General features: G+C 42.6%; 1 protein-coding gene across 10 annotated transcripts in view; it reads left to right on the forward strand.

Annotated features, from left to right (window-relative positions):
* The window catches only part of ATXN1 (ataxin 1), a 280,012-nt gene that overhangs the window by 92,265 nt on the left and 175,285 nt on the right, over positions 1-12,462 (forward strand). For 6 of the 10 annotated variants that reach the window (XM_056483719.1, XM_056483721.1, XM_056483716.1 and 3 more), the window contains one exon: positions 500-588. The exons of the other annotated variants lie outside the window; for them this stretch is intronic. The gene's annotated coding sequence lies outside the window, so the exon portion shown is untranslated. The remainder of the gene's footprint in view (positions 1-499; positions 589-12,462) is intronic. 10 annotated transcript variants of the gene reach the window in all.

The raw sequence follows: 12,462 nt of genomic DNA on the forward strand, positions 1-12,462 counted from the left end.
ATGCAAAGGGAAGATTAACCACACTCAATATTAAGCTATGATCCACTTCACTCTTGATTCCTCACCGTAGTAAATCAACCAAACCATCAAAGAACAGAATTAGTGAAAGGGTTCCTCAGACAATAGATTTATTTCCATATTTATTTGTATTATTGTTAAGAAAAGGGAAATCAGCAGAGCAAATTCTAACTGGGGCTCAGGGCATTATAAATTAACCAAAAGACATGAAGTGAACTTTTGGGTGTGGAAAACCAGCAGCAGATGCAAATGCTACATAGCTGCATCGTATGGTGGGGTACGGTGTTGCTGCAACAGCTGAGAGGCAAGATGCCTGCTTTGACTGCTGCTGCTCTTAATAGATAGTCTTTAGCAAGCAGTATATTGGCAAATCTGACACAGAGTGAATTTGCAACATTGACTCAAAAGACTTTCCTAACATGAAGCATCTTTAATGCATATCATTTCAGCTCTTTCCTGTTTTTGCTCTGCTCTCTTTCAGTGAAAAGGTCAAGAAAAGCAGTAGCTCAGTGGCTGAATTTTTCTGAAGCAGGGAAAGTGGGGAAACCTCTTAAAGTGGTGTCTTATTCAGTAAGTTAAACCTTTTTTACTTCAGTTAATTAATTAATTTGATTTCTTTTAATTTTTTAAATCCTATGTACCAGACTAATTATGGTTACTTATAAGGTATCCCCAGGCAGGTGTGAAGCTCCTCATCCCCACGTTGGCTTTCCCCCTCCCCCAGAAGTGGTTTTTGCCAAATGAAACCTGTCAGCCCACTTTGGCAGATATGGAAGGGCACAGCTGACTCAAACCCTACCATTACATGGCTGTCCCTCTGCCCTGGCTGGGGCTGGTTGCTGCATTCCTGTTCAGAGATCTGCACTATCGAGTGCCCGCCTCTTTCTTTGGCATTTGCCCTGCACGTATGTGTGAGTGCGCCCACAAGCTTCAGCAGTGCCCCCCTTTGTCTTTGTACTCAGAAAGCCATCCAGATACATCAGTGAGAGATTTTTCAGAGACCAAAATGGGAACTTTTTGGGGTTTTTCCCTATGGCAATAGCATAGGTATATTTGATGCTGCTGCCACTGTTACTCTAAGAAATAAAAGAGAGAGGACCATATTAATTTCTTCACAGTAACAGAAAGGGAGGCACTCAGGAAGATTTTCTTTAATGTAACTAGAGGTTCAGTTAGTGCTGCTGCCTTACCTTGATTTCAGTAGAAAATTTAATTTGCAGCATCAGTTATAAGTTTAATTAGCCTTAAGGGTGCTAAGTTCTTCCAGCTGAGGCCAGAAGGACTTTCAGCTGGTCAGCAGTTCTTGTGATTTGGCCTGATACTACTTACTATCATTTTCTTGCACACCTGATATTTCTGCATTTTTTTGCAGGTATGAGTTTCTTTGCTCACATCCTTTTATGCCTCATTTGCTAACTCTTCTGTTCTGGAAAACTGGCAGGATGACAGCAAGCAACTCCCTCATTCTTTTGTGTTAGGACTAATCCTCAGGTTTCTTTCTGATGTGTCTCCAGAAATATGTATTCAGCTGAGGCTGAATGCTGATTTGATTTGTAATACTAAAATGTGAACAGTGCAGATCACTTTCTGTCTCTTAAAAAAAAAAAAATCACGGTAGAGGTGTATATGAAGAGTTTCAGAGTTTTAAACTCAGTCACATAAAATATGTTTCTAAAATACAGATGTACTTTGGCACATGCCAGAGTACTTTGCTGAATCTGAATGTTTGTCTTTGTTTTGTAAACTTGGAACTTTACAGTTAACAATTAGATGACCGATCACTTATGGTATTTTGAGCTCTGAACTGTACTTTGGCATGATAGACAGATTTTTATTTTGATTTCAAATTATATGGCTTGTTTTTACTTCTTTTTTTTTCTTACCTTATGATTTAATTGAAGTTTTGTTGTAGTGATTGGCAGTTGCTTTATTTGATACCTGTTTATAGACATTTATTCATTACTTTTTCAGTGTACTGATATTTGTCAGAAAAGAATGGTATTATTTCTTTTGTCAATGAAAATGAGGCTATAAATTACTGTAATTTTGGGATACATTTCTGGTATGAGCAAACAGTATTCCCTTGGTGAGTTTTCTACTGTGGAAAACTAGGTTATGCATAATATGTTTTAGAAAAGACCTGTATTCCTCTGAAGAGGAATGGCATTGTGCTACTCCTGGAAACAGAAGAATCTAATTGTATGTATAGTCTTATTCAAAGTATGGAAGCATCTGCAGTGTTGTTCTCCTTGTTCACAGGGGGACTGGAAATTATTGGTTCTGGGTTCTGCTTGTGATTTTATTTATTTTTTAACCCCTCTTTTGTAGGACATGGGATGAAGGGTTCAACTTTAAGCACCTTGATGCAGTCACCTGCTAGGTTCTTCCCAGAGCCACCCTCTGCCTGCCACTGCTGCAGGGGTGTTAGGTACTAAGGTGATGATACCCACAGTCACAAAGATCAAACAAAAGTCACACAGATGTGTGGCTTTGTATTTTACTGACAAGTACAAAAGGATTTTGCAAAATTACGACTTGAGTAAGCTGTGGGAGTAGGGAGGATATGATGTATTCTTCCCTGCTAAAATCATCGTGTTAGCACTCTTGGCACCATCACTGAGCTCCACAGTAACTCATGGTGCACATTTTAAAAGCGCACCGAGCAGCACACACTGTTTAATTCTGTGTTCTGTTACGCAACAGAGTGCGATTGCCTCGGCGAAGCACATCTGCATTGCGAGAGTAAACCCTCCTGGGAAGCAAGTGCATCTTCCACACAAGTAGGAGTGAGGCGTGGGCTGGGCATTGCTATTTTGGCAAGCAGAGGGAGCCAGTGTTGGAAAGCTGCCTCACCTTTCACTTTCCATGGAACTTACCCTTTCTCCCTGTTTCAGGCACCAGCCACTGCCACTTGCTTCTCCTAGTGGTGGCATGGGGCTGGGGATGTTTCCAGTGGTTGATTAAAGCATTTATCAGGGTATTGGGAACCATGGTCTTTGCTATCTGTCTGGTTTGTTTGTGGTCCTTGAGCAGAATAGGCTGTTAGGGAGCAGTAAAGGATGCAATTTAGAAAAACATCTGAAAGAGCTAAGAAAACATTTTGTTTTTTCTAAAAAAACTCAAACATAACCACACCTGTGTGATAGTATCTCCTTTTACTGCTAAGTCGTCAGCAGCTGATGGAAGGCCCAAAATTCCTGTAATTTTTATATTGTGTTTCAGTTTGCTTATTCCAAGTCTCTTGCTGGAAGCAAAGTGAAGCTCCTGCTGTCTCAGTTCTGCTGAAGTTCTTCCTGTCATCCTAAGCTTGGTTATCAACCCTCGTTTTTCTCCTATCAGCATGCATTACATTTTTATGGCAGTGTTTAGCAAAGACTTTCCAACAGTGCCTATGACAGTGTAATTGGACCCCTCTGTCTGACTGAAATTGCTCCTCTTTAATGGGGGGCTCTGGCTGCTTTCTAACACAGCTTTCTTTGAGGCAGGCTGGATGTCTAGTTAGCTGGTCTGTAATGTGGGTGCGCAGCATTTCACCAGGCACTAGTCAAAGTAGGTATTCATGGTTTGCTGTTAAACTGCAAGACTGGAGTGAGTGAGATTCCCCAGGGGTCTGTCCTGACTTTGGTAATACTCACTGTTTTCATTATTGAAATGATTGATGGAGCAGAGAGAGCAGTTGTTAAATTTGCATCAGGTAAGAAGTCTGAAGGGGGACTGCAGGATCCTTGAAAGGCAGGATTAAAGTTTTAAGCTGCCCTGTCTAACAGGAGGAATAGTCTGGGAAAAAACCCTGAAAAACAGCCAGGATACAATCATAGAAGTTTTATGGAGAGATAGAAATATCCAGATGCATGAGACAGAATGAGGCTGACTCAGTAGTAGTTCTACAGAAGAAGGTCTGTGAGCTGCTGTTGGGCTGTATTGGAGTAGGAGTTTGGCCTGGTTTGGTTGAATAGGGTGGTAAAAAACATCACAGCTGGTTCCCAGACTGGCAGAGAAAACATGCCTGTCACATGTCCTTCTCTCCTTTCCCCTGGCACCTGGGCTGCCAGTGCTCTGCTGAGTGGGCAGCTTTTCTTTAGTTCACCTGCCTGCTTCAGTTCTGACCCTGGAGCTGGTGACCATACCTGTAGGGAAGTGTCCAAGCTCAAATCTTCGCAGGCCTGGTCCATGTGCACCGGACAGCACATCTGAGAGGGAAAGGGCTTGCAGACCTGAGACCATGGGTGTCATACAGTCATACAAGGAACGAGGGCTCCCCATCCACATTCCTCAAAAAAACACTGTGTTAGGATGTGTAAAGAAAAGGCATGAAATAACCCCTCCACTCCATTCAGTGTTTGAAATGGCTTAACATCTAGTTTGGGGCACAACACCATCAAGAGCCAGCTGGAAGGTGTCCAAGGAGAAGGCAGGAAAAATTATGAAAGATTTGGAAAACATGACCTGGGAAAGAAGATGAAAGAATAGAGATTGTTTAGTCTACAGGGGACAAGGCCAGTAACAGACATGATAGCAGTGTTCAAGTATGTGGAAGGTTCCTGTGGGGAGGAGGGGAACAAGCTGTACTGCCTGACTGCTTGGGGTTAGGTCTAAAAGGAATGGGCTCAATATGAAGGTGGCAAGACTCAGGTAAACATTTAAGAAAGCTTTGAAATTAAAAGGTTATTTTGGTTCTGCAGTTATTTGGCTTTGAGAAAGCTGTGGAAGCATCATCGCTGGAGGTTTTTATAAAACAGACAAACCACCTACGGGAATATTTTGGGCATTGCTTTTCAGAAAGGAGGTGGAATACATGCTTCTGAAGGTCGTTTCCCAGGAAATAATGAAGATTTTTTTTTGTTGTTTTTTTTTTTTTTTTTTTTTGATTCTGTGAACTTAGGTAATTAGGTAATCTAATAACCCAGCAAATAACTCAAGAGATAGTGGCAATTCATTGTTGCAACATACCGGTGGTAAATAGACAGCTGATTTATGTACAAAACCCAATGATGATGATACCCTTCTGCTCTCTGTTCTAGTTTAAAAAAAAATCTGAGTAAGCTAATTTTACCAAAGCATTTCAAAAGGCTGTTCCTGTAAATATCTTACTCTATATAGAAATAGAGGAAGTCATGTTGGTTGACTTTGCTTATTGAAATATTGTGCAAACACTATCAGTACCTGTTATTGATTGTACATAGCATGGCCATAGTAAAGCCAGCAGTACTCTATGAGGCATGGGAGTTAAACTGTGCACTTTCAGTCTGTGCACTTGTGTGCTTCTTTTATGTGGAGTACGGAGCAGGCTGAGAAGAACTAAGCTTTAATTACCTCATTGCTATCTATACATGAGTTATTCTTTGTTGTCTTGTTACATTAAGAGCCTTGAGAAATGCCTTGTGGTGTCCCCATGGATACTTTCCCTCTTTTTTCTTCACTGGAGGATCCCTTACATGACTTTGAAAGTTCCTGCAGGTCCCCTGAAGTTTTTCAACTCAATTTTTGCTGTAGGACAAAAATGTACTTTTCTTTTGGAAACACAGTTGCCCCTATTCTTGTCACTATGCATGACAGGGAAGAGGAAGTCTAATGTGGTGCTATGATGCATGAGAACAAGCTGGGTGATGGAGTTGCTACAGGACACCTTTAGGAGAGTTCCCCAAGTTGGGAGGGCCAGTTTGCATCCAGGTGAGAGCAGCCAGGCTTCTTGTGTCCTGCTCAGTGCAGCCACTGGCTTGGCAGTCCAGAGGGATGTTTTGTCACCCTCACCCTGGGCCTAGGAGCACTGGAAGAGGAGGGTGCAGAGTCACCATGTGCCCAGCATGGATTTAGTAAGGCTTATCGTAATCCTGGCAATATCCACACTATAACCCGAGCAGTCAGACATCACCGTGCGTTCGTGTCCCTGGCCCTGCAGCTCTGTGTGTATGCCAAGAGACCTGCTGCTGAGCCACTCCTGGTGCTCCTGCACCTGCAAGAGTTGCCCTGAGCACTCAAGAATTGCTGCTCATTACCTCTGTGCCAGAGCTTCCTCTTCCTAGACTGCTGCGATGCAGGTCTGTGTCCTGATCGGGCGTGATAACCAAATGAGGACACGTATTCACACGTGCACATATGTGCATGTATTTTAGTCTCCTGCCTTTTTAAATATGGAATAGTAGTGTGCACTTGTCTCTGTCTCAGTGTATCTGCTTTGCATCAGAAAACTAATGTTCTTCATGATCTTGAGTGTCCCATTTCATAAAGAATAAATCAGCACTGCTCGAAGGTTCTTCAGGGGTTTTAAATTGCTGATTTCAATTGTGACTAAAATCAGCAATCAGGAGAACTATGCATAAATCATCAGCTTCTAAATCTTGCTTTGCATTTACTCTTTTTAGTTATAGTCCTTAAAGAAGAGAATACTTTCAGTACTTGAAATAATTTCTTCTTTTTTTTTTTTTTTTTTTTTTTTTTTTTTTTTTTTTTTTAAGCTTGTACTACATTGTATTTCTACAGATGTTATACCACTAATCTTCTCCAACATGGATTTCTGTGGGCCTCTAATTTTTATTTTTTTTAATCAGTGGTGTGCTTTCTGTTCACTGTTGACTAGATTGGATTTTTTCATGTGACTTGTACCAGACTGTATTCACACTAAAATAAATGTTCAGCAAAAATGCCCAAAAAGGAGATTCAGAAACATTTCTGTCATGCAATGAAATGCTTCCTTAAAATAGGAGCTGAAAAATAGGAGGGGAGAAGGGAAAAAAAATTCAACTTGTTTTGCATTAAAATTAAGTAATTTTTAAAAAGAACAGTTAATTGTAGTTATTAAGTCAAATTTGGTTTTTTGGTCAGAGTATCTTTAGGTAAGAGTTTTGGGAATCATAGATCATGAACTCTTGCATATTGCTTCTGTTAAGAAATGATTTTAACTCCTATTTCCTTACATCTACAACTTCCAGTTTCTTTCTTTTGTCTGAACCAGCTATATAATTCAGCCTGCTAAATGCACTGACATGACAGATACCCTTTCTGGCCTGGCAGAAGACTCTGCTGCTGCAGGCTGCTGCAGGCTGTCTGGCAGGCCTGGCTTAAGAAGTGTAGTCAGTAACTGATAGCAATTTTTATATACATAAGTGCATGAGAAAGAAATCACTTATGTATATTAGCCTGTATGCAGAAGGTGGTGACCCATCTCCATTGTGCCCAGAGGGGGAGAAGAGAGTTGTGTAGCAGACTGAGGAGAGGAACAGAACTTGAGGCTTTACTGTTGTGCTGCCAGTCTCATTCTTGGATCTTGCAAGTGACTCTGTCTTTCGGATTCCTCCAGCTGTAAATGAGGAACTGAGACTGAGGACTGTTGAGAGATTTTAGGAATAAAGTTAGTAATTTCGTTTTCTGATATGCTACATAATCTCTTCCAGGAAAAGGCAGTGATGGCTGTTGGTCCCCTGGGCAGCAGCAAGCTCAAGGCACATGTGGATCAAGTGTGATAACACTGATCACTTGTGGAGTCTGGCAGTTTTCTTCTCAGAGAGCTTTTCAAATACGAGCTGGAAGGAAAGATACTGGAAAAACTAATTTTCTTTCTCTAGGGTGTATAGAAAAGCCAGTTCTTGGAAACTGGGGAAGGAATCAATGGTGTGATGCTGAGATAAATCTTCTGAGATGGGCATGAGAGGAGTATCGGGTGATTGCCCCTCTTCTGTCTCCCTTAGCCATGACTTTGGCTGTGCACTATTCCCAGCATTGCTCCTGGTCAGAGTTCACACGTGGGAAGAAGTTGCTGCTCCTGGCATGTACTGTGCTGGTTAACTCTTAGCATCATAAGCTCTGTGCTCCCTCACTTGTACCTTTCCCTTCTCCTCTCCTACTTGATACCTATCTTCAGCTGCCTCTGATGCAGGGTGTCATCCTTGCCTAACTGTGTTTTGGAGCTCAGCTTAGAGGGATAAGTGCATCTGATGGGCCCTTTTGACAGGTGATGCTCAGAAGTGTGTGTATTGCCAGGGGCTGTGGCTGAGAGATGAGGAACCTTTTTGCAGAAGTATCAGTCATGGTTTGTCATTGATTTGTCACTGTTTAGTAGTTTCTGCACTGGGGGCCAGAGAGCCCTGTGGTGGGAGTTATGTAGGTGCAGCACTGTCTCCAGGCTGTGGTCGAGGGAGTCCTCACTGGGCCTGCCTCTGAGTTTGTCACTAATTGTGTTCAGGTCAGTCAACACTGAATGTCCACATGCAAATTGCACAGTGATTTCAGGAATCATCTGCAGAAGAAATAGAAGCACTTGCATCATGAGTTCAAAGAATATCAGTAAGTGTAAAACCCAGCAGTAAAATGAGCATGAGGGTATTTCTGCATGGCCAAAACCCTTCAAGGGCTAATGGAAAGATTAGACTGGGGGAACAATAATTGTGCATCAGCTTCCATGAATCCTGTGCATTTATCTTTTGGTGATTTTTTGGTTGGGTTTTTTGTTTGTTTTTGTTGGTTTATTTGGGTTTTTTTAAACAGTTTGCTAGTGGATGCTATAATCAGGAATGTGTTTGTTTGTAGACTTACAAGGGAAGGCCAACACAGCAATTTGTGGTTGCAGATTGATTCACTGGCTGCTACAGCCTGCGGATGGTGGGCAGGGCAGGGTGGATTCCAGGAGCATAGACACTTCACTGCAGGCAGCTGAGGGGGACCTTCTGTGAGTGAGTAACAAAAGGAGTTCCACTCCATGCAGGCCAGAAAATATCAGCTAACGAAGATAAGATTTAGACTGACAGGAAAGGAAATGAAAACTAACTTTACTGTTTTTCATACAGGCTGACCACCCTCCCCCTTCACTAATGTTCCTGATGACTGTAGGGGAGCAGTTCCTCTACCTACATCTTGGAATATACACACTTGGGTTAGAAAAGTGTATGACCAAAGTGCAGAGCCAAGCTCTGCTGTCTGTGGGGCTGCAGTGAGCCTTGGCTCTCAGTCCAGCTTTATTTTAGACAAGCCCTTGCTGACCTTATCTCTGTAAAGCTGCTTTTGAAAGCAAGGACTTGTGTAAAGAAGGAAAACACAACACTTTCCTGTCTCTCTCTCTGCTTGTAATCTGTTACAACAGATCTGTTGCTGTGCAGAGTGTGTTATGCTCAGCAACTGCTCTTCCTTGGCGTACCTGTCAAATTTTGAAATTTATAAATAAGGATGTTTGGAGCTGGGGGAACAGACACACCTTCTAACTCCATTGAAATGCTTGGATAACATGTTTATTGTGGCAGGACTGATTGGGGAAAACAAACTCTATCTGTTTTTCTATACATATATATTGCTAAAATATAGGGACTATCCCAAATAAAACAGCAGGTGTGTCTATATGGCTAAAGTGGATTTCCTTAGATTTATGCTAGTCATACTATAAGCTGTACTAAAAGAAAATTTAACAAGTCATGTTTCATCCCCCTTCAGCTACAGACCTTTGCCAAAGTTTGTTTCTTAGAAATTAGATGAACATAATGAAGCAGGATCTTGTGTCTAAAAATAGAGCATTTTACTTTCCATCTTGCCCCTTACAGGCAGGGTATAATTTTACCTTATCCAAGAAGTGAGATGAAAGGTGGTTTGAGCTTTGCCTTATGTCTCTATCCTCATTTGAGCTTGTGAAGGTCCTTGTGAGGACCTTCATCTTTCCTGATCAGGTTCAGGAGTGGAGGGATCCTGACAGTGTGAAACCACCATTGCAGGTTGTTTATGTGGCCAGGGCAGCATTTGCATTTTGCAGGTAATGTGGCCTTGAGTATGACTCTATGGCTTCTGCTACCCAAGAACACGGGGCTAAACGTTCTGCTCTTGCAGCAGAACAGGGTTTGCAACCCTGAAAAAAAAAAAAAGATGGAGCTTTAAACCTGAGTTTTACAGCCACTTGAGCTGCAGGTCCCCTGGAGTGAAGCTCTACAAGTAGCCCCAGCTGCCCTTTGGGCTCCTTGAGACACGTAGGAGCTGCCCAGCCGCAGCTGCCTCGGGGCTCTGCAGGTGCATGCGGGGGAGCAGAACGGGGCCGGGCTGGGGGTACACTGCAGCCGCCTGCCCTTGCACCCACAGGCAAGCCAAGTCTGACTAGCAGGAAGGGAAAAGCTGGCTGACGGCCAGGTTGAATGCCACGATCCCAGTGACAGCTTCCTTCCCCTCTTCTCTTCCTCCCCACCCCGCTGCCTGAGTGGTTTGGAGGGTGGTGTCCCAGGCGCTCCTCAGGGTGTGTGAGTGTTGGGGCGGTGCTGTTGCTTTGCTTTCTGTACTTTTTTTTTTTCCTTTTTGCATGTGAATCTGCCAGCAGCTGGTTGCCTGCTGCTTTTCTAACCATGCGTGGAGTTCTTTGATTCACAGGATCGCAAGTGTACGAGCCAGCGTGTGGCAGCTTGGCACGACCGTTTCATTAGAGCAAAGAAGGCCTGTGTCCTGCAGGGTTGTTTTAGTAAAGACATGTCCCATCTGCTGCTTCTTATCACCCTTTTTATCTGTGCTGCTGACTCATGCAGTGTGGTCTGCTCAGCTCTCCATTGCAGTCACATCACACTTTGAGTTACCTTTACTATGACTCATGTTTGCTTTTTCACTTGGCAAGTGTTAAACTAAAAACAACTCGTGTGTTGTGTCCTTTTCCTACCCTTTACCTCCAAGTCCTTTCTCTCTGTCATAATCTTTTCCTTCCCCTCAAGTAAAACATTTGTACGTAAGTTTTAAGCTATGTATTTTTGTCTTTCATAGCATCTCTGTACTGTGCATCTCAGGCTAGTGAGATTGCCAGTCTGTGCTAAAATATGATAGTTCCTCTAAGTTGTAGGGAATATTTTTTTGTTTCCTCTGTTTAAACACGTGTTTATTAACGTTTTGGTGTGAAATTTTGCATTGGGACAACGTGCATCTTTGTATTTTGATACATAGTGTATGCACACAGATCCAAAACCCCTTGACCTCAAATTTTGTGTGCACTTTCAAGCCTGCGAGTTGTGCTAATGAGACCATAGCTTGAAACCACTTGTGCTGAGGTTTCCCTCGCTTGCATTTGGCCTATACTTTTAGAGCCAGCTTGTAGACCAAGGTGTGTATCTTGTGTGGGTATCAGTGACATGTTTCACTAAGCTTGAAATCCTCACTTAAAATGCTAGTGCACTGTTTCCAGGCTAAAGAGAATGACTGAGTAGTGCTACTGAAGGCTTGGTTTTTACTTGCTTCAGTTGAGGGGAATTTTGCAAGTTATTTCTTTGTGGACAGATTTGTGTGCATTTGGCCCTTTTCAGCACTGAGATCCCTGAATCTCTTTCAAAGGAGAGCCTGGTGCATGTTTCACTGAGGACAGATGATTGGCAGAGGTTGCTGTACAGTTTAACTGATGCTGAGTTCTGTATCTTACTGTACTGAGTCCTTGGTCATGCCAAACTTCTGCCAAAACTGGCAGTCTGGTTGCGGTCTGTTTGCCCTGAATAAACGTTGAAGAGTTGTGCTTTTATAGTGCTGTTGTGATAACTACTTGGATATCATAAAAATTGGCCTAGAAATGAAGGAGAGAAATTCTTGGAAGAAGTTTTAGAACAGGAAGGGAGGGTAACGCAAGACTTTTTATTTAAAAGAAAAACAGTTGTCCTCATATTCTTCTAGCAAACACCAGGCAGGTTTAGATTGCTGTGCCAGATTTTCTTTTCTAGGAACCAAGTTAGACTTCTTTTTTACATCAGGGCGCACGCAACAGATGAGAACACACATCTGTCTCTTTAGACTTGTGTGTAGAAAACTTCTCGGTGTTAAACAGGTAACACTTGTTTTAGACCAAACTGCTTAAAACTATTGCACAGGCTAAGTGATTTATCTGTGCCCATGGACATAGCCTTTAAAGCAGCACCCCCTGATCCAGCAGACTCTCTAGTCCCATTTCAGCCCTCTGAGATGGAGAAAAGTCCTTTGGTACCATATCTGCAGGATTAAAGGCTTGGTAGCTCCTTCCTGTGGAAGGCACCAGACCCTGTTTCAACATTTCTTCTGGTGTGTGTGCTAAACAATGCCTTGGATAGACTGGGGCCTTTGCTGCTAGAAGTTTAGCTTGAAAATACCAGGGGATATGTGGAAAGTGCAGGATATTTACCTTTCCAAGCTTGTGGGATGGCCAGTTTCTGTCTCTGGGCAGGTACATCATGTCCTCTACAGTTCCCATCTCTCCTTTCTGTTTAGCTTGAAAACTTCATGGTTTTGTGAATTTGCTGTTGCTGAGTGTCCCTGGCAGTGTGTTGCCAAGCTTTGTTGGTCCCTGGTGTAAATAAACAGGGCTAATGATGATCACAAGCAAAAATATTCCATTGTTTCTGAGAAGCATCTTGTTCTCTTGTAAGTCTAAACTAATACAATCCATAACTCCAAACCATGAATGTAGGGCCCTCCTGCTCAGCATTAGCATCTGACTAGGAGATAAGCATTGCTTGTTGGAGTCCTGGACCCTTGTAGATT

This window comes from Oenanthe melanoleuca, chromosome 2, assembly GCF_029582105.1.
Source record: "Oenanthe melanoleuca isolate GR-GAL-2019-014 chromosome 2, OMel1.0, whole genome shotgun sequence".
Lineage (NCBI taxonomy): Eukaryota > Metazoa > Chordata > Aves > Passeriformes > Muscicapidae > Oenanthe > Oenanthe melanoleuca.